Raw genomic sequence first — 25,703 nt, forward strand, 5'->3', positions numbered from 1 at the left:
GTAGGAGGTTCTTCTGAGAAGGAACCCCAAAAAAACCTGAAGGTTGGCACAACTCTGCCCGCCGTGATGCGTGAAGGCTGGAATCTGTCTGTTTTCAGCAATTCCTGCGGCAAGGACAGGTAAGGGAAGTTAATCCTATATAAATGTATATTATGAATTTCTTCATTGAGTAGTGGTATGTCTTACCTGGTTTCCACCACTAGAAGGAGTAAGAGCAGCCTGATGCATACTTACATGCCTTTCAGATACACACGCTCAGTGAAGCCTGGTTCTCTCAGATGACTCACGTCTCCACTGCAATCCCTGCCACAATAAAGGTAATACAGGGGTCCCACGTAGTCTGGGGTTCCCGCGCAGCTCCGATGGTGGTCCCCTTACCCCCTGGACGTCCGCGCTAAGCGTGCTCCCATGCTAATGGAGGGGGGGGAGTGTGGTTGCGAGCCGTGCACGTTGGTGTGCACGGCGCTGTACTGCGCAGGCGCCAAGCGGCAATTTTAAAAAAGCCCAGAGCGCCAGGGGGCTGTAAGTGGAGACACAGGAGCTGTGGGCAGTAAGCATCCCAAGGGATTGGATCCAGGCAAACCTAAGACACCTACTCAGCATCAGGTTGTGCAGTTTAAGCATATATATTTATTGTGAGACTTTGAGCACAACAGTGATTGCACTTTGTACTAGTACCTCTGCTTTGTAGCTTAGGACTATGTCTCCTCGTAAGAGGGTCTCAGGGGGAGGTAACAAAGGCACTGGTAAATCACCGCCTAGGTCTAGGGGTTTTAAGAATGCCTGTAGGTTACCATCCCCCACTGCAAGACTGGAGCCAGCCTCACAGGATGAGTCAGTGCCCCCGTCAGGTTTTGCAGCCTCTCCTAATGTCTCAGCCCCGGTATATGTCACTGAGGACTCCCTTAGGCCTACATTGGAGGGTTTTGAAGGGAGAATCATGAATTTTATTTCAGCTTCCCTGAAAAATAGCAGGAAAAGGGGTAGATCCCCTCCCTCTGCTGAGATTCCTCTCTCAGATGACACTTCTGACAATGAGGAGAGATCCCTATCTTGAGACAGGGATCATGAGCAGTCGGATGAATCAGAGGAAGAGGAGAGAGTCCCCTCCTCCCAGGCGCTCAGAAAACAGGTGCAGTATTATACTGAATTGGTGCGTACCACATTCAGAATGCCTGCTGTTGAGGTCGCTACGTCCTCTGTTTCTTCCCTGGGAATCAGGAAAATCCCACAGACTGCCTAAAAGGTTTTCTATGCTTTATCCTCTGGAGGAAAGTTTCGCCAAGAAATGGGGGGTCCCATCTGTCGATGCGGCTGTTTCTTGCGTGAATAGAAACCTGACCTGTCCTTTGGATAATGCTTAGGTATTTAAGGATCCAACTGATAAGAAGCTGGAAACCTTATTGAAAGCCTCCTTTTCCATGACTGGCGCAGTAGTGCAACCTACAGTCGCAGCCGTAGGGTTGTGTCAGTTCCTCAAGGAACAAGTTAAGCAGATGCTTGGCCTCCTTCCCAGTGAGGAAGTGGAGAACTATGCAGAAATACCTCAAATTCTGTGTTTTATGATTGATGATTTGGATTCTGTCCAACAAGCATCTCGTTTGTCTCTCCTTTTGGTACACATGTGAAGGGCCCTATGGCTAAAAATTGGGCAGCTGAGATATCATGCAAGAAGCATTTGATTGGGTTCCCGTTTAAGGGGGAATGTTTATTTGGAGAAGAATTAGACAAGTTCGTCCAAAGAATTTCAGGGGGTAAATCTACTCTCCTTCCAATCAAAAGGAGCAAACATCCATCATTTAGGTGTTCTCTCTCTCCCGGAGCATCAAGCTCTAAGCAGTGGCGACGGCCTTCCCAACCTCCCCCTACAGGAAAGGCTCAAGGCCGGGCCCAGGGGCAGGAAAACACTTGGGGGCGAAAGCCTGCCAAGCAGAGCCCAAAAGCTTCCTTGTGAAGGGGCGCCCCCGCTCGGCCGAGTGGGGGGAAGGCTCCTGCAGTTTGCAGAAGCCTGGCGGGAAGAGATCCGGGACAAGTGGGTAGTCTCCTCGGTATCTCTGGGCCACAAGCTAGAGTTTCAGGAGATTCCACCTTCTCGCTTTCTAAGGTCAAGGATCCCCAGGGATCCAGTAAAGCAAAGACCGCTATTCCTGGCCTTAGATCACTTACTATTCCAGGGGGTGATAGTGGAAGTGGACGCAAAAGAACAGGGTTCAGGCTTTTACTCGAATCTCTTCACCGTTCCAAAGCCAAATGGAGGTGTCAGACCTATCCTGGATCTGAAGGATCTGAACCGGTTTTTACGCATCCGGTCCTTCCGAATGCAGTCAAAACACGCCTTGGTCTCCTCCCTGCAAGGGGGAGAGTTTATGGCATCAATAGATATCAAGGATGCATATCTTCATGTGCCAATATTTTCCACACACCAAAAGTATCTAAGGTTTGCGGTAGAGCGGCGCCATTTTCAATTTGTGGCTTTGCCGTTCTGGCTCACTACGGCTCCTCGAGTCTTCACAAAGATTCTAGACCCTCTCTTGGCAAACCTAAGAGCTCAGGGTATAGCCGTCATGGCGTATCTAGACGATTTGCTTCTCATAGAGAAAACAGTAGCATTCCTGAACCACAGTGTTACCAGAACACTAGACCTCCTGGAACACCTAGGTTGGATTATAAACCTAGAAAAATCGCCCCTACAGCCTGCTACTATGTTGGAGTACCTGGGTATGGTCATCGACACCGCTCAAGGCGGGGTGTTTCTACCAAGGCCAAAGGCCTTGGACATTGGGGGTCTGGGCCTAATTCTGGGCAGAAGATCTTCCCCATTCAGTTGTGCTTGAGACTGTTAGGGAAAATGGTCACCTCCTTCGAGGCCGTTCCATTCGCCCAGTTCCACTCAAGGCCTCTGCAAAGATGCATCCTTGCGGCGTGGAACAGGAAGACCCAGGCCTTGGATCTTCCTATGTGTCTGTCCCCAGGGACACACAAGAGTCTCGTTTGGTGGTTACAAACCGAGAATTTGCTGAAAGGCAAAACTTTTCTTCCTCTTCCATGGAAGATTATTACGACAGACGCCAGCCTGACGGGCTGGGGAGCAGTGTTGGAGGAGACGTGCTCGCAGGGGAAATGGTCTGCGATCGAGAAGCTATTGCCCATAAATGTCTTGGAAATCCGGGCAGTTTATATGGCTCTCATAAAGTGGTCTTACAGACTACGGGGTCTCCCTGTTTGGGTTCAGTCCGACAATGCCACAGCAGTGGCCTATATCAATCACCAGGGTGGTACCAGGAGGCTGGTTGCACAAAAAGAGGTGAATCGCATACTTGCCTGGGCAGAAAGGCATGTTCCATCCCTTTCTGCGGTCCTCATTCCAGGAGTGGAAAATTGGCAGGCGGATTTTCTGAGCCATATGAAAATGAGGAGGTAGTTACGGCGCTCTCCTATGCTAGTAGAATAAATCGCTTGCTATTCGTAAATGAAAATCGCATGACATAGAAATCGCATAAGGGTTGAATTACCACTTCAATTTTTAGTGTTGCTAAATCGCAGTGTAAATAACATATATTGGTGCAAAAGTTTTTTCATAAACCAAATACAAAACTTATATAGCAGTGAAAAAACATACAAGAAGAAATAAAAAACCATTAAACAACTACTGTGCAAAAAGTGCTAAAGTGCTACTGTGTGAATTGGTGCATCCAGTACCTGATTAGCTTACGTTTACTGTGCATAAACAAGACTCTTTTTTTAAAGTGCATCAAGAAACCAAAAACAATTGAAAAAATTAATTAATTGAAAAAATAAAAAAATTTTAAAAGGAAAAGTTTTGTTTAGAAAAACAATCCTCAAGGAGAGTGCAGTCCCTCTGAAAAAAGTTTTATTCTTCTAAGAATTTTTCATAAACCGTCAAAGTGCCTCGTGCTCAGTGCCTTGGTGTATATTGAAAAACAACCGGTGCGTTATCCATGCATGAAGCAAATTGCCGCACTCACCAGCTCCCCTGCCCCTGCAGGGGTTAACCCGCCTCCACAGTGTGAGCCCCTGTGTCGCTATGTAAAGCTGGTCCGGTATGCTGTTCAATTGTTTCTCATTTGCTCATATAAAAAGAGATACAGAGACTTCCATAGTGCAAAACTGTATTATAAATCAATGCCTTTATTGTAAACAAGCAAGTGGCTACTCACATATATGTAGATTAAAACGTTTGTATATTCACAAGGAATAAAAACACCGCCGCCACCTTATGAGAGAGAGTGCATGTACGCTAGGCCACGCCCCTAGGATTTTCTGAGCTGCCAGCAGTTGTGCCCAGGAGAATGGGCTCTGCACCCCGACGTGTTTTCAGAACATATGTCACAGGTGGGGTACTCCAGACGTAGATCTGTTTGCGTCCAGATTCAACAGAAAGCTGGACAAATTCGTGTCAAGGACAAGAGATTTTCTTGCTCAGGGGTCGGATGTTCTGACAGTTCCCTGGGATCAGTACAATCTAATTTATGCCTTCCCCCCGTGCCGGCTTTTGTCACGGTTCCTGGGAAGAATCAAGAGGGAAACAAAGTCGGTGCTTTTGGTAGCCCCGGCTTGGCCCAGGCGACCTTGGTACGCAGAGATCATTAAGTTGGCAGTAGGCAGGCCATGGATCCTTCTTCTCCGGCCAGATCTGCTCTCACAGGGTCCAATTTATCATCCTGCTTTATGCAGTCTGAATTTGACGGTTTGGCTGCTGAGACCCACATTCTGAGGGATCGTGGGCTTTCGGGGCCAGTCCTTTCTACTCTGGTCAATGCCAGAAAGCCGGCATCCAGGCTTATTTACTACAAGATCTGGAAGGCATATGTTTCCTGGTGTGAACTCAGGGAATGGTATCCTAGAAAGTATGTCATTAGCAGGATCTTGGCCTTTCTCCAGTCAGGCCTAGAAATTAATTTGGCCATAAGCACTATCAAGGTGCAGATTTCGGCCTTGTCAGTGTTTTTTCAGAAGCCACTTGCGTCGCATTCCCTGGTGCGGGCTTTCATCCAGGGGACCATGCGGATAAGACCGCCAGTCAAACCTCCGGTATGCCCATGGGATCTGAATTTGGTTCTCTCAGCTTTGCAGGGGCAACCATTTGAACCTTTGCATCTGGCTTCATTAGTCCTTTTTGACTAAAAAATTGGTTTTCTTGGTAGCCATTTCCTCGGCTAGGAGAGTGTCAGAGCTAGCACCTCTCTCCAGCAAGGAACCATATCTAATTATTCATAAGGACCGGGTGGTAATGCGTCCCAACAGGTCCTTTCTGCCTAAGGTGGTTTCGGGATTCCATTTGAATCTAGATGTAATCCTACCATCCTTTTTTCCAGACCCACAGTCCGCAGAAGAAGAGTATTTGCACACTTTGGATGTGGTAAGGGCAATCAGTATCTATCTTCAGGCAACTGCTCAGATAAGGAAAACTGATTGCTTATTTATTTTGCCGGAAGGCCCTTGGAAGGGCCAGGCGGCATCAAAATCCACTCTCTCAAGGTGGATTAGACAGATTATTTCTCAGGCCTATAGTGTTAAAGGGAAGATCCCTCCTTTGCAAGTGAAAGCGCACTCAACTACGGCTGTAAGTGCTTCTTGGGCAGTGCATCACCAGGCCTCCCTGGCTCAGATCTGTAAGGCTGAAACTTGGTCATCAGTCCACACATTCACCAGATTCTATCAGGTGGATGTCAGAGGGCAAGAGGATATTGCCTTTGGGCGCAGTGTACTGCAGGCTGCAGTTTAGGTCCTCCGGTCCATGGCGGTCTATTATTATGATCTGTGTCTCCCTCCCCTCAATCTGAGCATTGCTATGGGACATCCCACTATGTAATGAAGATCCTGTGTCCCGTGATGTATGATCAAGAAAATAGGATTTTTATATACAGCTTACCTGTTAAATCCTTTTCTTGAGAGTACATCATGGGACACAGGGCTCCCGCGCCTCTTGGGTTTTACGTGGTTTCCTATTGCGTGCTACATAACTGAGGTGCCTCCCATATGGGAGGGGTTATATAGGGGAGGAATTCTCCTTAATTGGGGGTTAACCAGTGTCCAATCACCAGAGGTGCCTATATAACCCACTATGTAATGAAGCTCCTGTGTCCCGTGATGTACTCTCAAGAAAAGGATTTTACAGGTAAGCTGTATATAAAAATCCTATTATTAATTTTCTTTCTAATACACCTGTGTGGCTCCAAGCGCAATGCTCTGTGCTCTGAGTCCACCCTATTTTGAAGCCTATTATAGCCTATGGCACTAATGAGTTGCTTAAAAGGAAAAAAACCCCACAGCTGTAATTCAGGCGCCCGGGGTCTTAAAAGGGGGGTGGCCGCAGTGGCCAGGCATAGATTCATGCCGTGCATGAATCTATTCATTTAGCATATAGGGGGTGGCCTGGAGAGAGAGGAGTCTCTCTGTGCAGGGAAATGTGGAGCGGGGTCTCTCTCTCTGTGCAGGGAAATGTGGAGTGGGGTCTCTCTCTCTCTGTGCAGGGAAATTTGGAGCGGAGCCTATCTCTGTTAAGGGAAATGTTGATCGGGGTCTCTCGCTGTGCAGGGAAATGTGTAGTGGTGTCTCTCGCTGTGTAGAGAAATGTGGAGCGGGGTTTCTCGCTGTGCAAGGAAATGTGGAGTGGTGCCTCTCTCTGTGTGGCATAGCTTTACTCACAGAGGGACCCGGCCGGCCAAGATGCGTTTGTTCCGCTACTGGCCTTTATCGTCTGCAGTGGTTGCTGGGATCGCCTGCTAGGATCTAACAACCATTGATGTCACAGTCCCCAGGAGGAAAGTAAGGCTGAGGCCCCAGCATTCAGAGTGCCTATTAGTGTGTTATCCACCCACCTCCTCCCTCCATCTTCTCCTGTGTGGCGGCATACGCCTCGGGGCCAGCCTGAGGGAAGAGAACTGTCACTGACTGTGCCACAAGGACCCCTCCAAAGTCAACCTGCCTGAGGTGAGGTCGGGAGCAGTGAATGAATTAGAACATATGTGTAGTATGGAGCATGTGGGTCATGGGAGCATCAGCTGGCAGCAGAGGAGGAGATCACATCCTTAAATCTCAGCCAGGGTTTATGCTGGGATTTGTAGTCCTTGTGACATCCCAAAAGTAAAGGACTACAGGTCACAGTATGAACTCCTCAGAGCTGAGGATGTGTCACTCCCCCCAACTAGTGAAGGACTACAGGATACAGCATGAACCCGTGGGATCTAAGCGGACACATCCTTAGGTCTCAGGGGTTCATGCTGGGACTTTTAGTCCTTCGCTAGTTGGGGGGTCACATCCTTAAATCTCAGGTGTTAATGCTTGGACTTGTAGTCCCTCACTAGTTGGGGTGGGGGTCGGGTCCTCATCTCTGAGGGATTCATACAGGGACTTGTTTGCACTTTAGTTACTGAGGCCATGGTGGTAAAGTTCCCCCACGGGCCCTGGAGGGCCACATTGTCCTCCCTGCCCCCCCCACCTTTGTGATTATGGAAAACCTTAGGCTGTTTTCCCGATCCATCACTTTGCCACCACCGTTTCTATGGGCCACTTAACTGGACTTGCCCCCCAGGCCTAAGGCCGCGTACACACGGGCGGACTGTTCGTCCAACTTTGTCCGCTGAACAGTGTTTCAGCGGACAGTCCGCTCGTGTGTGGGCTTCAGCGGACAGTTTCAGCGGACAGTCTGACAAACAAAGTTTTTCGGAATTTCCGTAAGACTGTCCGCTGAAACTTGGTTTGAGCGGACAGTCCACTCGTGTGTAGGCTTGTTCGGCAAACTAAGTCTCGCGCATGCTCAGAAAGAATTTACACGGCGAAGGTTGCATTGCAGTGTATCGGACGCCGAATTTCTCGTCCCGTCGTACGTGCCGTTCACGTCATCGCGCAAGTTTTCAGCAGACTGTTCGTTCGTCGTGTGTGGTCAAGTCCGTTCATGCTAATTTTGAACGGACTGTTTGTCAAACTGTTTGACGAACCTAGTTGGGCGGACAGTCCGCCCGTGTGTACGCGGCCTAAGGCTGCCAGCCCTTCCCTGCTGATCCAAAAGTGTGAAATACAAAAAGTCCACAAATAGAGGCAATCATATGTCCATCCCTGGTTTGTTTATGTAGGTTCCAATTTAAACCCTGGATCCCATCACCACACCGCGTGAAGAAGCCCACCTCTATGGTAATGAACTCACCAGACTCAGCTCAAACGCTTGTAATGATTATTGTTGACATCTATGAATGCATCCTTCCATCTAGATATCACTCGTAATGAAAAGATTAGTGCACATAGTGCAATTCCATAAATAAAATGTATTAGTTTCCAAAACCCTCCTTACAAATGCACACTTACAATAAAATCAGAGTATAAAAGCATATAAAGCATGTAAAAAAATCCTGTCCTTATCACTTTTCTGTCTCTCACCACTCCTCAAATCTCTTAGCCCTTGTACACACGGTCGGACATTCCGACAACAAAATCCGTCAGATTTTGTCCGATGGATTTTGTCCGAAACTGTTGCATACACACAGTCGGACAAAGTTGTCAGAAAATCCGATCGTACTTAACGTGATGACGTTATTTCGTTAGGACGTTCAGGCTAGTAGCCAATAGCTTTGGTCTAGGAATTTGATCTGAGCATGCGTGGCACTTTGTCCGATCGGAATTCTCTACATATGATCGGACAAAGTCCGATCCGATCCTGTTGTTGGAAAATTTTATAGCCCACCTGGAAAACTTGGTCCATCGGATACTCCGACGGAAACAGTCTGATGGAGCCCACACACTGTCGGATTATCCGACAACACGGTCCTATCGGACATTGTCCATTGGAATGTCCGATCGTGTGTACAAGGGCTTAGAGAGCGGTGTTTCAGTGTTGAGACTATAGCTAAGAGATCATAAAGGTAGCTACATGGTCACGCACTGACGCGTTTTGTCATCACTTCATCAGAGGCCACACAGCCCAGCCTCACCTCTTTTATATATCGCGGAGGTCCGGTGTTCAAATAGTGACATGCTGCAATCAATTAGGTTATACATCAATTGTCACCAGTTGTTCCTTAGTATTTTTAACCACTCGTGAATGTACATGACATGTAAAGAATATAGAGGGATTATAGTTGACAATATATATCCTGACCTTTTGCATTTAATTGTACTATTTGGCAGCACCGATCGAGGTTGAATCGGATAAACTAATTAGCAGCAGTTGATTAAAAGTTACCACCAATGATAAAACATGTCATGTTCATTCATGAGTGGTTAAAAATACTAAGGAACAACTAGAGATATGATGTATAACCTAATCGATTGCAGCATGTTATTATTTTAACACATATGTCCCGATATTGTGCCATTTTTAAAACTTTTTTTGAATTGATACATATCCTCTGGGTCAGGACCGGGTCCCCAAACCCTTTTTATGACAATAACTTGCATATAAGCCTTTAAAATGAGCACTGTATTTTCATGTTAGTGTCCCATAGATTTTAACGGGGTTCCGCGGCTTTCAAATTTGCCGTGAGCACTGCATAATGTTCGTTGTTCGCCGAACATCCAAACAACCAAAGTTCTGCCTGAACTTATGCTTGGGCCGAACCGTTTGCCCATCCCTAGTGTTCTATGCTGACTTGAGAACAAAACGACTTTTGGCATCACCAGTAATAACGTGGATCTGACAGTTGAATTGGCTTCCCTGATGATCCGATAGTGGTGATGTAATGCCGTAGGTCAGCTTGATTAGGCCGTCTGATGATAACACAGTCCAGATAAATGTACCGACCTTAATCCCAGGTTTGCACGATCGTAGTATATCTTCCTGCATTTTTGGGTGACAATTTCTTCACATCACAAACTGCAGAGATTTTTAAATAGTCCTTGATGGTGGCATTGTGCTCGTCTACATTGGATCTCAGCAATCAGAGTCTCTGGCACAGGTAACCATATGCCTCAGCTACCTTTCTCATTACAATGAGTTGTAATTTAGACAGCTTTAGCAGGTAGTTTAGCGTCTCCACAGCCACGTAACACTAGAGTATCAGGGGCACACTTAACAGAGTAACATGCAATGGTACCTGGCTTCTAAGAAACATTTGTGGTCTTTGCATAGTGGGTCCACTGTTCCTTTTCTGGAGAACTTGCCAGACAGAGAACAGGAGAAGTGGAGGTGGACGGTTAAGGCCTATTACGGCAGGTACAAGTAGGTGAACATCCCCTCTATAGGGTCAAACTGCTGCTCAGAATCACTATTAGTCCATCTTTCTCCAATATGTCAGAAAACAACTCAGATATTCTGTCAGACAACATTTCAGAGTTTGACTCTGTGGAGAACTCTTTAGCCGGGTGTAAGTTAGGCCTCAAACACGCAGTGGCAGACTTTCCTGACTCTGCTCCCTTCATGGTGTAATAGTGAGAGCAGTGGCGGTGTGTCCATTAAGGGGGCACGGGTGCTGCCCCCTCTCTCCAGAAACCCCCTCTGTGTACTATGGATAGATTCATACATTGCATGAATCTATTCATGTCCACTGTAGCCACCCCCCCTATTCATGAGTCCGGCCCCTTTTCAGGAGCCTGAATTACAGGCATCCATCGCCGTGCAACCAGTCCCACAGCTCGCAGCCTGTCCTGCTGCGTGACCCACCACCAGGATGGGGTAAGTTTCGGGCAGACAGCAGGTGGGTGGGGGGGGGGGGGGGGGCACAGTGGCTGCATATTATGAGCACAAAGGCTGCAATTGATGGAGCACAGTTGGCTGCATTTGCAGGGCACAGAGTCTGCATATGATGGGCACAGTTGACTACATTTGCTGGGCACAGAGTCTGCATATTTTGGGTACAGCTGGCTGCATTTGCTGGGCACAGAGTCTGCATATTTTAGGCACAGTTGGCTGCATTTGTTGGCACAGTCTGCATATGATGGGCACAGTTGGCTGCATATGATGGGCACAGTTGACTACATATGATGGGCACGGTTGGCTGCATATGATGGGCACAGTTGGCTTCATATTATGAGCACAGTTGGCTGCATATGATGGGCACAGTGGCTGCATATGATGGGTAGAGTGGCTGCATTTGCTGGGCACAGTTGGCTGCATATGATGGGCACAGTGGCTGAATTTGACCGGTGAGAGCAGTAAGTGGGACAGACCTGTGTCTGGAAAGCTGTCTCTCCTGTGGGAAACTGCAGCTCATGTAAGGGGGATTCCCACCCAGGGCCTTGAGAGCTGGGAAGACTACGGGAGCCAGTGAGTCCAGGGGGTTGGAAAGAATCAAGTCTGTTGAGAGCAAGCAGAGGAACTGTTGACAAGAGAGCCAGGTGGCTCTGTATATTTTTGTTATTCATGAGTGCTAAATGAAGCTTGAACCCGTGCGTGGAAATCCTGAATGGACTTATGTTTTATGTTTTTTTTTTTTCTGTTTAACATATGTGGGCTACCAGGCCCTTAACTATAAACGCCTGTGTGACGTGGACTCACTGCACAAAAAAGAGTATCTATCACTTGAGCTAAACACCCCCAATATCACAGTGGCTACAGGTTTTACTGTCCCAACAGGCACATAGCCCTCATTCACATCTGGCTTACCAGGTCCAGTAGTTTTCTTTCTGGGAGACTCCGCCATCAGGGAAAGTAGGCAACCTAGGCCACGGGAGGTCACAAAGGGACTTGGCTTTTTAGTAGGCATGGTTGCAGTCAGTGGTGTAACTAGAACCTTCAGGGCCCCGATGCAAGAAACCATGAAGGGCCCCCCTGAACCCCAGCCAGGGCCCTTCCCTCCGAGTCCGGCGGTGGAACTCCAGGGCGTGGTCACAGGTTTGACCTTTGTGAGCCCTGTAGTTCCACCACTGGTATCAGTAGTTTTTTTTATTTTTTTTTATTTTATTTTTAGGTACCCCATTGGGGGACTGTCCCTAGGCAGGATGGGGTCCCTGTCCCCAGAAGAGATGAGGTCCTTTTCTCCAGGGCAGATGAAGTTACTGCCCCCAGGTGAGAAGGGGTCCCTGTCCCCAGGGGAGGTGGGGGTCCCTGTCCCCACATGAGAAGGGGTCCCTGTCCCCAGGGGGAGATGGAGGGGGTATGTAATGGTGTGTGGGGGATGGGGTCCTCTCACTCACCATGACCAAGCTGCAGGCTGCACACTCATCCATGTTGGCCTGGGCTCCATCCAGTGTGCTGGACAGGCGATCAGAATATCTGCCAGAAAGACCTTTCAACATCTGTGTATGACAGGGGAGGAGGGGGGCTGGCAGACAAGCCTGCAGTGTCCTCCGGGGAGCCGTATCTCATAGGGCTGCACTGCATCTGTGTGCTTAAAGTTTGTTTACCCGGGAGAAGTATGCACTGCAGTGTGGGTCGGACTCGGGGGGGGGGGGGGCGGGACTCTGGCTGGGGAGAACAGAAATCGGACTGAGCGGCAATGCATGGAGCAGGAGAGGGGTACTCTGAGGAGCCGGCCGAGGACACAGGTCATGCGGGGAATGCACAACTAGAGAGCAGCCAGTGCGATAGTCGAGCATGGAGCTCTGCTAGTCACCCTCCACCTCCAGCCACCCGTGTGCATGGTGCACTGGTATCCCTAGCTGCCTATGCTGCTGCCGGCCATATGTAGAGGGGGCTGCATGGGCCCCCTGCATCACAGGGCCCAGTTGCGGTCGCGACCGCTGAACCCCCTATAGTTACGCCCCTGGTTGCAGTAGATACAGTAGTAGTAGATACACGCACCTGAAGAAGGTCATTGGTGACCACAGAGGACTCACAAAGAAAGGTGGCAATGGGAACTGAAATTTCCACTGCAGGAACGGTGAGTCTAGCAGGTGGGGTGGCCTTTGATAAGGCAGAATCAATACCAGCTGACATGGATATATGACATAGGGCTGGAAATGCTCCTGGAAACGAATAGGCAGGATCTGTCCAAAGGTTGCTGTTCCTGCCTCAGGCGCCAAGCACAAGCTCGTAAACCGTGTCCTATGGAGACACCCCTGGCGGTGCCCGGGATACACGGTGTGACAAGCAAGCATACTGACACGCAAGGCCATCTTTATCATTGATTGGACCCTGGGCAAACATTTTCTTGGGCCCCCTCTTCCATGCAATTTCCCTCTCCACCTGCTCTGAGACATACTGTACAATAAATAGCAGCTAGACTTAAAATCAGTTTACTGAATCAGATCAGGCTAGCGATTGCGATTGGTTGCCAGAGGTTACAGTGTATCATTACTGCTTACTGACTGGCTGCTAGAGGTTACAGCACACGTTATGGCTCACTGTCTAGAGGTTACAGCACATGACTTCTGCTTGTTGATTGGTTGCTAGAGATTACTGTACATCAATACTGCTTACATTGTGTATTCATTGTGTGTTTGACTTCCTGGTTCCTGCTTGCCGTGTGCTCTACGTTTGTCTCTGTTACCGACCTTGGCATATTCTCAACGATTCCTGTCTGCTTGTGACCTTGACCTTTTGGCATGTCCCTGACCATCCCTGTCTGCCTGTGACCCTGAACCTTTGTCGTGTACTCTGTTGTTCCTGTCTGCTAGTTACCCTGACCTCAGCCTTATCCCCTTACTATTCTTGTTGTTTCAGCCTGCTTCTTCCTTCTCCTGTAGTCTACTGTGAGCGTGAGCTGTGAGACCCTAGGGGTCGTGACCTGGAGCCAGACTGCAGCAAAGTCCATCCTCACCACTGGAGGCTCTGGCAAACACCCGCTGGCTCTTAGACTCCATGCCCTGGGGAATCTATGCTCCAGCTCCCATTGGGATCTGTGTTAGTGATCCTGTAGACCTGTGTCCTGAATCTCCCTGGGTACAATCCGCAGCAGTCAGTCCTAAGGTCCACTACATAGCGGTGCACTTCCGACTCCTACGGAATGCATCTGTCACCTGGTCTCAGGGGACCTGACACACATGGCAAGTATGAGGCAGCTGCTTTGGGCCCCACAACAATGATGAGGCCCAGGGCAGCTGCCCCTTTTTCCCTGCTTTAAAAACGGCCCTGCTGACAAGCACAGATATTCGTTTCCAACAGCATTTTAAGCATTGTGGTCTATTGATGGTCTTTTGGTACCACTTCCTGATATGTTGAGAGCCTTCCGGTATACCAACCAAGGACACCCAAGAGAACATCCGGGCTTCCCTTATGTAGATCATAGATCCAGTCAAGCGTTGTATGACTTCTCTGAGTAAGAGGGGTTGCCGTCTTTCTGGTAAGCCTCCATTTCAGCCTATTGGGTGTTTGATCATTTCAACACACTTTTCTTTATGGACTTTGCACATGGACTTTAGTTTTATATGAATTTTTGGAGCGAACTGCACTTTATTTTTATACCACACCGTTATATATGCTTGAGACTCATCTTCAGCCTGTATATCTTTTCTGTTATGCACAATTGATGGCACTTATTGCACTTATATGAACTTTTCAATTGCATAATTTTTCATTAACCACATACACTGTGTAATACACAGATAGCACTTTATTCATTAAGTGCTGCATTTTCTTTTTTATATTTTATTGTGCCTGGTGGCTGGGTTATAGTGCACAGCTTTTGTTTATTTTATGTTTCTAGCGTAGGCATATTTTTCACAATAAAAATAACAAACATGCCTATACTTACCTGCTCTGTGCAATGATTTTGCACAGAGCAGCCCTAATCTTCTTCTTCTGGGGTCCCCTGCTGGCGTTCCAGGCTCCTCCTCTTCATCGTATCCCCCCAGGGAAAGCAGCTTTCTCGTGTGTGCTCGCTCCCGAGTCCCACTGCCGTGTCCATTGACACAGAAAGACTCGATCCCGTGTCACCGGATTTGATTTACAGCAGCCGGAGCCAATCGCTCCCGCTTCTATCAATCTGTCCAACGAGGGTAGATACACCAGCGGGAGCTGCTGCGCTCATGCACATTGCTGGATTGGATGGGCTCAGGTAAAGAAAGGGGGGGTCTGAGGGGCAGCTTTAGCGCAGAAGGTTTTTCACCTAATGCATAGGATGCATTAAGGTGAAAAACCTTAAATTGTTACTAAACTCAGAACTCTGCATTAATATATCTGGTCTCCCACAGTACACAACATGGAAATGCAATAGTTTTAGTAAATATAAACTTCTAAATATCCTTTTTCATCAGCAGTTAGAGCTAAAGTTCTTTCCAAAACATTGTATCACATTTTCACACTGGTGTGACTGCGATTTGATAGATTAAGTCACACCCTATTTCTGCCTTTGCAACAGTTCAAATTGGTGTGACTATAACTTGCACTGACTTTGAAAAGGTCCATGCACTATTTTTGGCAATTTCATGTGCAACTTGCTTTGCATGAAGTCGCACAAATGTGGGCAGGCAGCACATGAAATCGCACTGACCAGCGGCATTGAAATTACGCTGAATTAATGTGATTTCAAAGCTGCATACGGTGTGAACTGGGGCTAAAGGGTGACCATATTAGACCTCGAGACCTCCCTCTGGCCAAGCGATTCCATAAGATCTGCCAGAGGGAGACCTACTGGATATACATCTTGGATGTTTTGTCTCCCAGAGGCTTGAACGAGGAGCTGGAAATTCATACTCATGCCACTGCATGTGCACTATCCCATAAGCATGCCCACTGATGCCAAATGGCACCATGGATTTTGCGTATGTACCTGTGTGTATGTGTGTATATAAAAAGTAGGGATAGGCACACAGTTCGGCCCAAGCATAAGTTCGGGCCGAACTTTCACTGTTCGGACGCTCGGCGAACAGCCAAACAAACGTATCGTTCGACCATTTGTTCACCCCCCCCGAACCAACCACAATGCATTGCGGCGCTGAACAGTGCATTGCAAGCCCTGATTGGCTGAAGCAGTTAAAGCTTCAGCCAATCAGGGCACATAGTCATGATTGGACACTGTCATCATGACTTTATCCAATAATGGCTCATTCCCTCTCCGCAGTATAAAAGTATTTTCTCAATGACAGCCATTTTCAGTGTGATTTCAGGATGGAGAAAGATAGAACAGGGCTCTGTTCAGTGCTATTAGTTTGTTAGTGTGCTGTATTGTGCTATTTTGCTTCAATTGTCCATGTGGAATATTCGTTTAGTGTCAGTCTAGGGATAGTGTGAGTGTAATGTGGAGGACCATCATTCAGCTTTGCATAGTGTGCCCCGAGAGTAGAGACATCTCAGATAGTTTCACTGTAGTGTAGTGAGACCGTGCCATTCACACTTACATTACTGTAGAGTGGGGACAGCTCATATAGTTTCAGTGTAGTGTAGAGAGACCGTGTCAGTAATCTTTACATTAGTGTATAGCTAGCGTAGGGCCACTTGCTCCTTGATGATGCCCAGCCATTACTGGATTCAGATGTTAAAAAGAGGATTCCCCCCAAATAATGGGACTTTAGCGGCAACAGAGTAATAATCAAGTAAAAAATATTTTATTACATAGTATACATCAATCAAATTTCAAACCAATAAAATAATGGTGTTGGTGGTGATGATTCCCATAAGATGTCCAGACGGCCCAACGTGTTTCGGTACAAATTGCATCCCTTCATCAGGGGCAATTGTCCAGAAGAAATCACACTTTACAATAAAATCACATATATAAATTAGTAGTAGCATAGACAATCAGTTGCTTGAGACATAAAACACACAGCATAATGATTGTAACATAGAGAGCATACCCAAAATGACAACTCACTGCTGGGAAGCATAGCGGCACCTGTGCTGCGGACAGGCACCACCGGTGTCCCAAGGAACGCGATGTAAATAGTAGGTCCCTACTCATTCACACTGATTCCCCACAATTGACACCGACAGACAATACAAATGCAAGCGTCACCCTTCCATGTCTCCAAAGGTCTCTATCTCACTGTATAATCTGTTAAAGAATATGAGGAGGTATGTAACCCTTTATTCTAACCAAATTCTACCCACACTGAAAAAAACCCAGCTGAGATAAATAAATACGTGCAATCCCGTATAGTCAATACCTCAGACTTAAGCAGAATTGCTCTAGTCAGGATTCTTTCCTACAGGAGGCTGGCGCTTTAAGGGATGGGCACTAAATGAGAGGTTACGCTCACACCTCTTTAAAGAAGGCTTTCAGAAGAACCAATGGATATGAGAGACGTGAGTTGCTTTTTGGCAACAAGAAAAAGACTGAGGACTCTCAGATCACAAGAATGATTACTACATATAGCACTCAACATCAGGCAGTTAGGAAAATCTTTAACAAGTTCTGGCACCTTTTACATAAAGACCTGACATTGAGTCCTCGTGTTTCACCAAGTCCGGCAATTACAAAGCCACAGCCAGGTGCCCACAGTTCAATTTTTTTTTTTAAGCGGAACTCCGCTTTAAGGACTTTCTTCTATGAGTAGCTGCATGTATTACCTGTTTCCGCCACTGGAGGGAGTAAAGAGGCATACCTGGTGTTCTACTTACCATGCTCTCCAGGAAACGAAAGCTCAGTGTTAGCCGTTCCGTTGAGCGGCTCACCTTCTTTGCTGCAGGCTCTGCCACAACTCTTTAGGAGGGGGGTCCCTCATAATCCAGGGTCCACGGCACTTGCTGTAAGGAATCTCTCTCTCGCTGGCATTACCATATGTGCACACATGGGGTGCGCTTTTGAAGCCAGTTTGATGGGGAAGCGGGGGGGGGGTGTGGTTGCCACTGGGTGGGCACCTGCGCCGTGCACGCCAGCCACATTGCAGGTGCAGGGCAGAAAATTTTTAATAAACCCCCAGACGCCGGAGCTCTGCATACAAGAGGGACACAGCAGCTTGGGGCACGTAAGCAACTCCATGTGTGTTGGATGCAGGCACGCCAAGCCACCTACTCGGCATCAGGCTGTGCAGGTTAGTAGCATATTGTTTGTATTGCTAGGTTAGCTCAGCAGTTGATGAACCCGCGATAGTACCTCTGCTTTTTTCTAGCTTAGGACTATGCCTTCCTGTAGAAGGAGTTCGGGGGCAGGTATGAGGGGCACTAAGGTGTCGCCATTCCAGAATGGGGGGTCCTAGACATGCCTGCCTGGTTCCATCATCCCCTGCATGACCTGATACAGCCACACAGGATGAGCCATTGCCCCTGTCAGGCTTTGCAGCTTATCCTAATATGGCAGCTCCTGCATATTTACACTTTAGCAGCAGCATTAAATGGTTTAGAGGAAAACATCGCTATTTTAATCGCAGCATCCTCACAGAAATCGGGGTAGGTCCCCTTCTGCTACTCTAAAGCCCCCATCAGATGATTTTGATGATGATGATAATGATACTACTCCATCAGGGGACAAGGATCAGGAGCAGTCGGATAAATCAGGGGAATCAGAGGAGGCTTTTTCTGCCTCTCAGGTTCTCAAATTGCAGGTGCAATGGTATGCAGAAGCCGTGCATGCTACATACTAATTGCCCTCTTCTGAGTTAACTGAGTCCCCTGTTTCTTCCTTGGGAACATTAAAATCCCTACAGGCTGCATATACTTTCCCGGTCCATCCCTTATTGGAAAAACGTATTTATGCTGACTGGGAACATCCAGACTGTAGATGCGGCTATTTCTTGTGCGAACAAAAATCGGACTTGTCCTGTAGACAATGCTTAGGTGTTTAAGGATCCAGCCGAGAAAAAGCTGGAATCTTTACTCAGGTCCCCCTTTCGTATGGCTGGCACTGTAACCCAACCTGCTGTGGCAGCTATTGGCATGTGTCAGGTACTAAAGTGGCAGGTGAAGCAAGAGCCTAAAGATCTTCCTTCTGATCAGGTTAAGCTATGGGGGGAGTTGCCTAAGGCCTTATGTTTTGCGGTAGATGCCATTAAAGATTTTATTCAGCAGGCATCCCGCCTTACCCTCCCTCTGGTACACATGCACAGGATTATGTGGCAAAAGCACTGGTCAGGTGAAGCTTCATCCAAAAAGCTTTTAACCGGTTTACCCTTTCATGGGGAATGGCTGTTTGGGGATGACCTGGATATATACATCCAGAAGATTTCTAGTTGTAAGACTACCATTTTACCAGCTAAGTAAAAGAGTAAACGTCCTTCTTTTAAATGTTCTCTCTCCCTGATTCCTGGGCCACGGCCTCCAGGCAGTGACGACGGCCAGATGCAAGAGGCAAGGCCCAGGGCCAAGCCCAAGGACAAAAGAAACCTTTGAAATCTGCTAAGCAGAACCCCAAAACCTCCTTATGAGGGGACACCCCTGCTCGACCGAGTGGGGGGGGTAACTTCTGCGATTTTCAGGGGCTTGGCAGGCGGTAACCTGGGACAGGTGGGTAATTTCCACAATGTCCCTGGGTTACAGACTGGAGTCCCAAGAATTCCCGCCTTACCGTTTTCTAAGGTCAAACATCTCCAAAGATCCAGTAAAAAGAAAGCCCTTCTTCCAGGCATTGGATCACTTGCTGTCCCAAGGGATAATCATAGAAGTTCCCCTAAAGGAGCAAGGGTCTAGGTTTTATTCAAACCTCTTTGTGGTTCCAAAACCAAATGGAGATGTCAGTCCTATTCTAGATCTAAAGGGCTTGAATCAATTCCTGAACATTCACCCCTTTCACATGGAGTCAATCCGCTCTGTGGTCTTCACCCTATCGGGGGAGAATTCATGGCGTCAATAGACATCAAAGACCCATATCTACATGTGCCTATCTGTCCCGCGCACCAAAGTTTTCCTAAAGTTTCCTAAAGTTCGCAGTAGAAGAGCGCCACTTCCAGTTTGTGGCCCTACCCTTTGGTCTGGCTACTGCACCGCGGGTATTTATGAAGATTCTAGCCCTGCTTCTAGCAAATCTAAGTGTGCAGGGAATAGCGGTGATGGCATATCTAGATGACCTGCTACTGGTAGCACAGTTAAACCACAATGTGCACGGTAAAATACCTAGAGCACTTAGGTTGGGTCCTCAACCTGGAAAAATCATCCTTGCAGCCCTTAAAGAGAGTGGAGTATTTGAGCATGATCACAGACACTGCCCAAAGCAGGGTATTCTTACCTGGGTCAAAGATCAAGTCTATAATAGAATTGATCCAGATGGTCAAAGCAAGGAAGGAACCATCCATTTGTCTTTGTATGAGGTTGTTAGGAAAGATGGTGGCCTCTTTCGAGGCCATTCCTTACGCCCAGTTTCATTCGAGACTGCTGCAAAACAGCATCTTATCTGCCTGGAACAAGAGAGTCCAAGCCTTGGACTTGCCAATGTGCCAGCCATCAGAGGTACGACAAAGCCTCAGTTGGTGGTTAAAAAACAAACATTTGAGAAGGGGAAGATCCTTCACCTCAGTCACCTGGAAGGTGGTATCAACAGATGCCAACCTTATGGGGTGGAGGGGCAGTTCTGGAAGAGGCTTCGGCCCAAGGGGAATGGTCCAAGGCTGAAAGGAGCCTGCCCATCAATATTTTGGAGATCCGGGCAGTGCATTTAGCCCTCAGAGCCTGGACATACAGGTCGCAGGCTTATCCTGTCCGGATACAGTCCGACAATGCTACTGCTGTGGCCTATATCAATCATCAAGGGGGCACCGGGAGTCGGGATGCCCAGAGGGAGGTGAACCAAGTACTGGTTTGGACAGAAAAGAATTTTCCCTGTCTTTCTACAGTCTTCATTTCATGGGTAGAGAATTGGCAAGTGCACTATCTGAGCCGCCAGCAGCTGTTACCAGGAGAATTGTCTGTTCCCCCCCGAGATATGCCAGAAATGGGTTACCCCAGATGTAGATTTACTAGCCTCCAGGTTCAACGGGAAGTTGGACAACTTTGTATCGAGGACAAGGGATTCTCTAGCATATGGAACAGATGTGCCAGTAATTCCTTGGGATCAGTTTTCTTGGATTTATGTGTTTTCTCCGATTCTGCTCTTGCTGAGACTGCTTTGCAGGGTCAGGAAAGAAGGGAAACCAGTAATCCTGGTGGCTCCAGCTTGGGCCAGAAGATCCTGGTACACAGAGATCGTAAGGATGGCAGTGGGAAAACCTTGGGTTCTTCCACTCCACCCAGACCTGCTCTCGCAGGGACCAGTATTCCATCCTTTCTTACAAAGTCTAAATTTGACGTTTTAGCTGCTGAAACCTACATTTTGAAGAAACGTGAACTTTCAGGACCAGTTCTCTCTACTCTGGTTAATGCTAGGAAGCCGGCTTCCAGGCTCATCTATTACATAATCTGGAAGACATATGTTTCCTGGTGCGAATCCAAAGGATGGCATCCTCAAAAGTATGTCATTGGTAGGATTCTTGCTTTTCTTCAATTGGGGGTAGAGATAAAACTGGCCCTGAGCACTATCAAGGGTCAGATCTGAGCCCTATCAGTGTTCTTTCAAAGACCACTTGCATCTCATTCCCTAGTCCGGGCTTTAATTCAGGGGATATTGCGGTTAAATTCGCCAGTCAAATCTCCTTTGTGCCTATGGGATTTGAATTTAGTCTTGTCTGTTTGACAGAAACAGCCCTTTAAACCTATTTGTCATATTGCGTTGCTCCTTTTGAGTAGGAAATTGGCCTTTCTAGTCGCTATCTCCTCTGCTTGGAGAGTATCTGAACTGGCAGCTTTCTCTTGTAATGAGCCTTATTTAATTGTCCACAAGGATAAGGTTGTGTTGCTTCCCCACGCCACCTTTCTCCCTAAGGTGGTGTCGGGTTTGCTGTTTTTTCCAGACCCGCAGTCTGCGGAGGAAAAATTATTGCATTCTCTAGATGTAGTGAGAGCAATAAAGGTCTATCTGAAAGCAACTGCTCAGATATGGAAGACAGATGTTTTGTTTATTCTGCCGGGAGGTCCTAGAAAGGGCCAGGCAGCATCGAAATCTACTATCTCTAAGTGGATTCGACAGGTTATTATTCAAGCTTATGGTTTGAAACAGAAAATTCCTCCTTTTCGAGTGAAAGCACACTCGACCAGAGCAGTGAGTGCTTCTTGGGCGGTGCATCACCAGGCCTCCTTGGCTCAGATCTGCAAGGCTGCAACCAGGTCTTCAGTCCATACATTCACCAAATTCTATCAAGTGGATGTAAGAGGGCTTCAGAATACCGCCTTCGGGCGCAGTGTGCTGCAGGCAGCAATGTAGGTCCTCATGTCCGATGGTGTTCTACTTCGATTTGTGTCTCCCTCCCCTCAAGTTGAGCATTGCTCTGGGACGTCCCATTAAGTATTAAGTAATTAACAAAGCTCTGTGTCCCGTGGTTTATGAAAAAGAAAATAGGATTTTTAATAACAGCTTACCTGTAAAATCCTTTTCTTAGATTACACCATGGGACACAGTGATTCCCCCCCTTCTTATGGGATCCTTATTGCTTTGCTACAAAAACTGAGGTATTATACTCCTTATGGGACAGGTTATATAGAGGGGGACTTGTCTTCATTGGGTGCGCCAGTGTCAAATCACCTATTGGTGACCTATACAACCCATTAAGTAATTAAAAAGGCTCTGTGTCCTGTGGTGTACTCCAAAAAAAGGATTTTACAGGTAAGCTGTTATTAAACATCTTATTTTTATGCACTGTTACTTCTATACAAAGTCAAAGTGAACCCAGAATGTATCCAAGAAATCTCTAATCTTGTACCCAGTGAACTACATTGTGGCCTCATCATACACACTTTCTCCTCAGCTGTTGCTGAGCAAAAAAAAGGCAGCTTGCAGGGAAAACGTCATTTTATTTGGCTTTATAAATGCAATTATTGCTGCAGCAGATTCTAGACATGGTACAGATCTGCCACTTTACAGGTAGACTAAGGAGACCCCCCCCCCCCAGGCACCATATTGGAAGGAATTTTTAATTTTTAGGCTTTCACTTTAAAAATCAAAACAATCAATGCTCATTTAAAAATGAAGTTTTACAGAAACTTTTTTTTTTATTGATATATGTACCCCAGGGCAGGACCCAGACCCCTATAACCACTGTATGCCCAATTACTTGCATATAAGCCTTCAAAAATGGGCACTTTTGATTTTTGATGTTCGGGTCACATTGACTTTAATGGGGTTCGTTATTCGGGTCTGAACTTTCACAGTGTTCGAAAGTTCTGGTGCAAACCCAACAAGGGTTCGTTTGGTTCATTCCTAATAAAAAGGAGGGAGAACCTCCTGCAGGGGCAGCCCTCTGGATATATCAACTCATCCACCACACTTACATTGTCCCAGAGGTATCATGTTCATATGCTCACAGCAATGACCATATTGTATTGCATTTTTATTGTTTTCCTTACTTGTGATGTTGCTGAAACTTGCCATCCCCTGCTGCACAGTATTTCATCTGTCCAGTTACCTTCATTATACTTGTTGTCATATTTCCCCCATTTATGGTGTTGCTGACACTTGTAGTCCCATACTGTACACCTTGCATCCCATATGAATGTCTATACTCTGTCTAAATATTGCAATTTCATTTATCTATGTTCTACTTGTTGCAGTTCTGTCCCAGTTAGGCCGCGTACACACGCGCGGACTGTTTGCCCAACCTTGTTCGTCAAACAGTTTCGGCAAACAGTCCGCTCAAAATTTGCATGAGCGGACTTGCCCACACACGAGCGGACTGTTTCAGCGAACTGTTTGCCAAACAGTTCGCTCAACTTTTGAAATGAACGGACTCGCCCACGTAAGGAGGAGGCAAATCCGCCCATTTCGAGCGCGTGTACAGGTAGGCGGGGCCCGCGAAGGAGACGTCGCGGGCTCCGCCGCCTGGAATGGGCTTAAAGGGGAACCCCAACGCCGAAAAAAATCGGCGTGGGGGTTCCCCCAAAGTCCACACCAGACCCTTGTCCGAGCACGCTACCCGGCCGGCCAGGAAAGGGGGGCGAGCGAGCGCGTACCAGGCCGCGTACCAGGCCGCGTGCCCTCAACATGGGGGGGTGCCTTGGGGAAGGGGGGGCCGCGCTGTGCGGTCACTTATATAGTGACAATGGGGCGGTGTCACATGGTATATGTCACATGGGTTGGTCACATGGGTTGATGTCACATGGGGACTATGACATCGTAAGGGGGCGGGGTCACCATGTGACCAACCCATGTGACATATACCATGTGACACCGCCCCATTGTCACTATATAAGTGACCGCACAGCGCGGCTCTGGCATTCCGGCCGGAGAGCTCGTCGAGTCAACATCTCCAGGAGAAGAAGAAGAAGAACAAGAAGAAGAACAAGAACGGAAGGCGGCGGCGACGACAGCGGCGACAGAAGACCGGGCCACCGCCTGTAAAAGAGCTACAAGAAGGCACGGTGGCCCGGCAGAAGAACCGAAGGCGGCGACAGAAGAACGGAAGGCAGCGGCGACAGAAGACCGGGCCACCGCCTGCAAAAGAGCTACAAGAAGGCGCGGTGGCCCGGCAGAAGAACCGAAGAGGGGGACAAGACCCCCGAAGTCGGGAGAAGAGGCCGGCGGCGGGGAGGAAGAAAGCCGGACTCCTCCGCTAGTAAAAGAGCTACACACAGATAGCGGAGGAGTCCGGCGAGAAGACCCCCGAAGACGGAAGACCCCCGGAGCTGTGCAATAAAATATTTTTTCCCTGTGTTGTGTTTTTTTTTGTACTTTATTTCACAGGTGAATGGGTAGGGGTACATTGTACCCCATACTCATTCACATAGGGTGGGGGGCCGGTATCCGGGGGCCCCCTTCTTAAAGGGGGCTCCCGGATTCCGATAAGCCCCCCGCCCGCAGACCCCGACAACCAACGGCCAGGGTTGTCGGGAAGAGGCCCTTGTCCTCATCAACATGGGGACAAGGTGCTTTGGGGTGGGGGGGCCGCGCGGCCCCCCCTTCCCCAAGGCACCCCCCCATGTTGAGGGCACGCGGCCTGGTACGGCTCAGGAGGGGGGGCGCGCTCGCTCGCCCCCCTTTCCTGGCCGGCCGGGTAGCGTGCTCGGACAAGGGTCTGGTGTGGACTTTGGGGGAACCCCCACGCCGATTTTTTTCGGCGTTGGGGTTCCCCTTTAAGCCCATTCCAGGCGGCGGAGCCCGCGACGTCTCCCTCGCGGGCCCCGCCTACCTGTACACGCGCTCGAAATGGGCGGACTTTCCGAGCGGGAACAGTTTGCTCATTTCGAAAGTAGCCTACACACGGGCGGACTGTTCGCTCAAACACAGTTTCAGCGGACAGTTTTTCGGAATTTCCGAAAGACTTTGTCCGTCCAACTATCCGCTGAAACTGTCCGCTGAAAGCCCACACACGGGCGGACTGTCCGCCCAAACACTGTTCAGCGGACAAGGTTGGGCGAACAGTCCGCCCGTGTGTACGCGGCCTTAGTGTTTTTATGTCTTGTGTATCTTTACCTTTACTGTAGCAAGTTTTTTACTTTATTTTACTGTATGTTACTGCATTTTATTCCATTGCAGACTGCCATCTAATGATATGGCAGTTGTTATCAGTCCCGCCTACCCCCTGCCCATTTGTCTCACCCCTTCCCCTTACATTAGTCAATTGGTTTGAAGAAGGAGCGACTGGGCATGTTCCAAAAATATGTACCGCCCACTCTGACGTAATTTCCGGTTGCCAGGATTCCATACTGGGCCTGACAGCATGGCCCTCCATATTCGATCAGAGAGACATTATTTACCACCGCTGGTCAGCTGGAGTTTCCACCTGAAGCTGCTGTCTTTACTCCCAAGGGGCATCCCACTGAACGCTATGGATTCATTGATATGCCCGTGTTTCACTTCAATCTGGTAAGTATTTTTAACCCTTCCTTGTCATTAAAGTTATTTATTACTGCACTTAGAAGCGCCTTCTTCTCTGCTAGGTCATAACAGACCTTTAACTGCCATTGCAGCTTTATGAGT

The sequence above is a fragment of the Lithobates pipiens genome, unplaced genomic scaffold (genome assembly GCF_037356315.1).
Source record: "Lithobates pipiens isolate NorthernLeopardFrog02 unplaced genomic scaffold, aLitPip1_a1.2 Scaffold_3, whole genome shotgun sequence".
NCBI classification, from domain to species: Eukaryota; Metazoa; Chordata; class Amphibia; order Anura; family Ranidae; genus Lithobates; species Lithobates pipiens.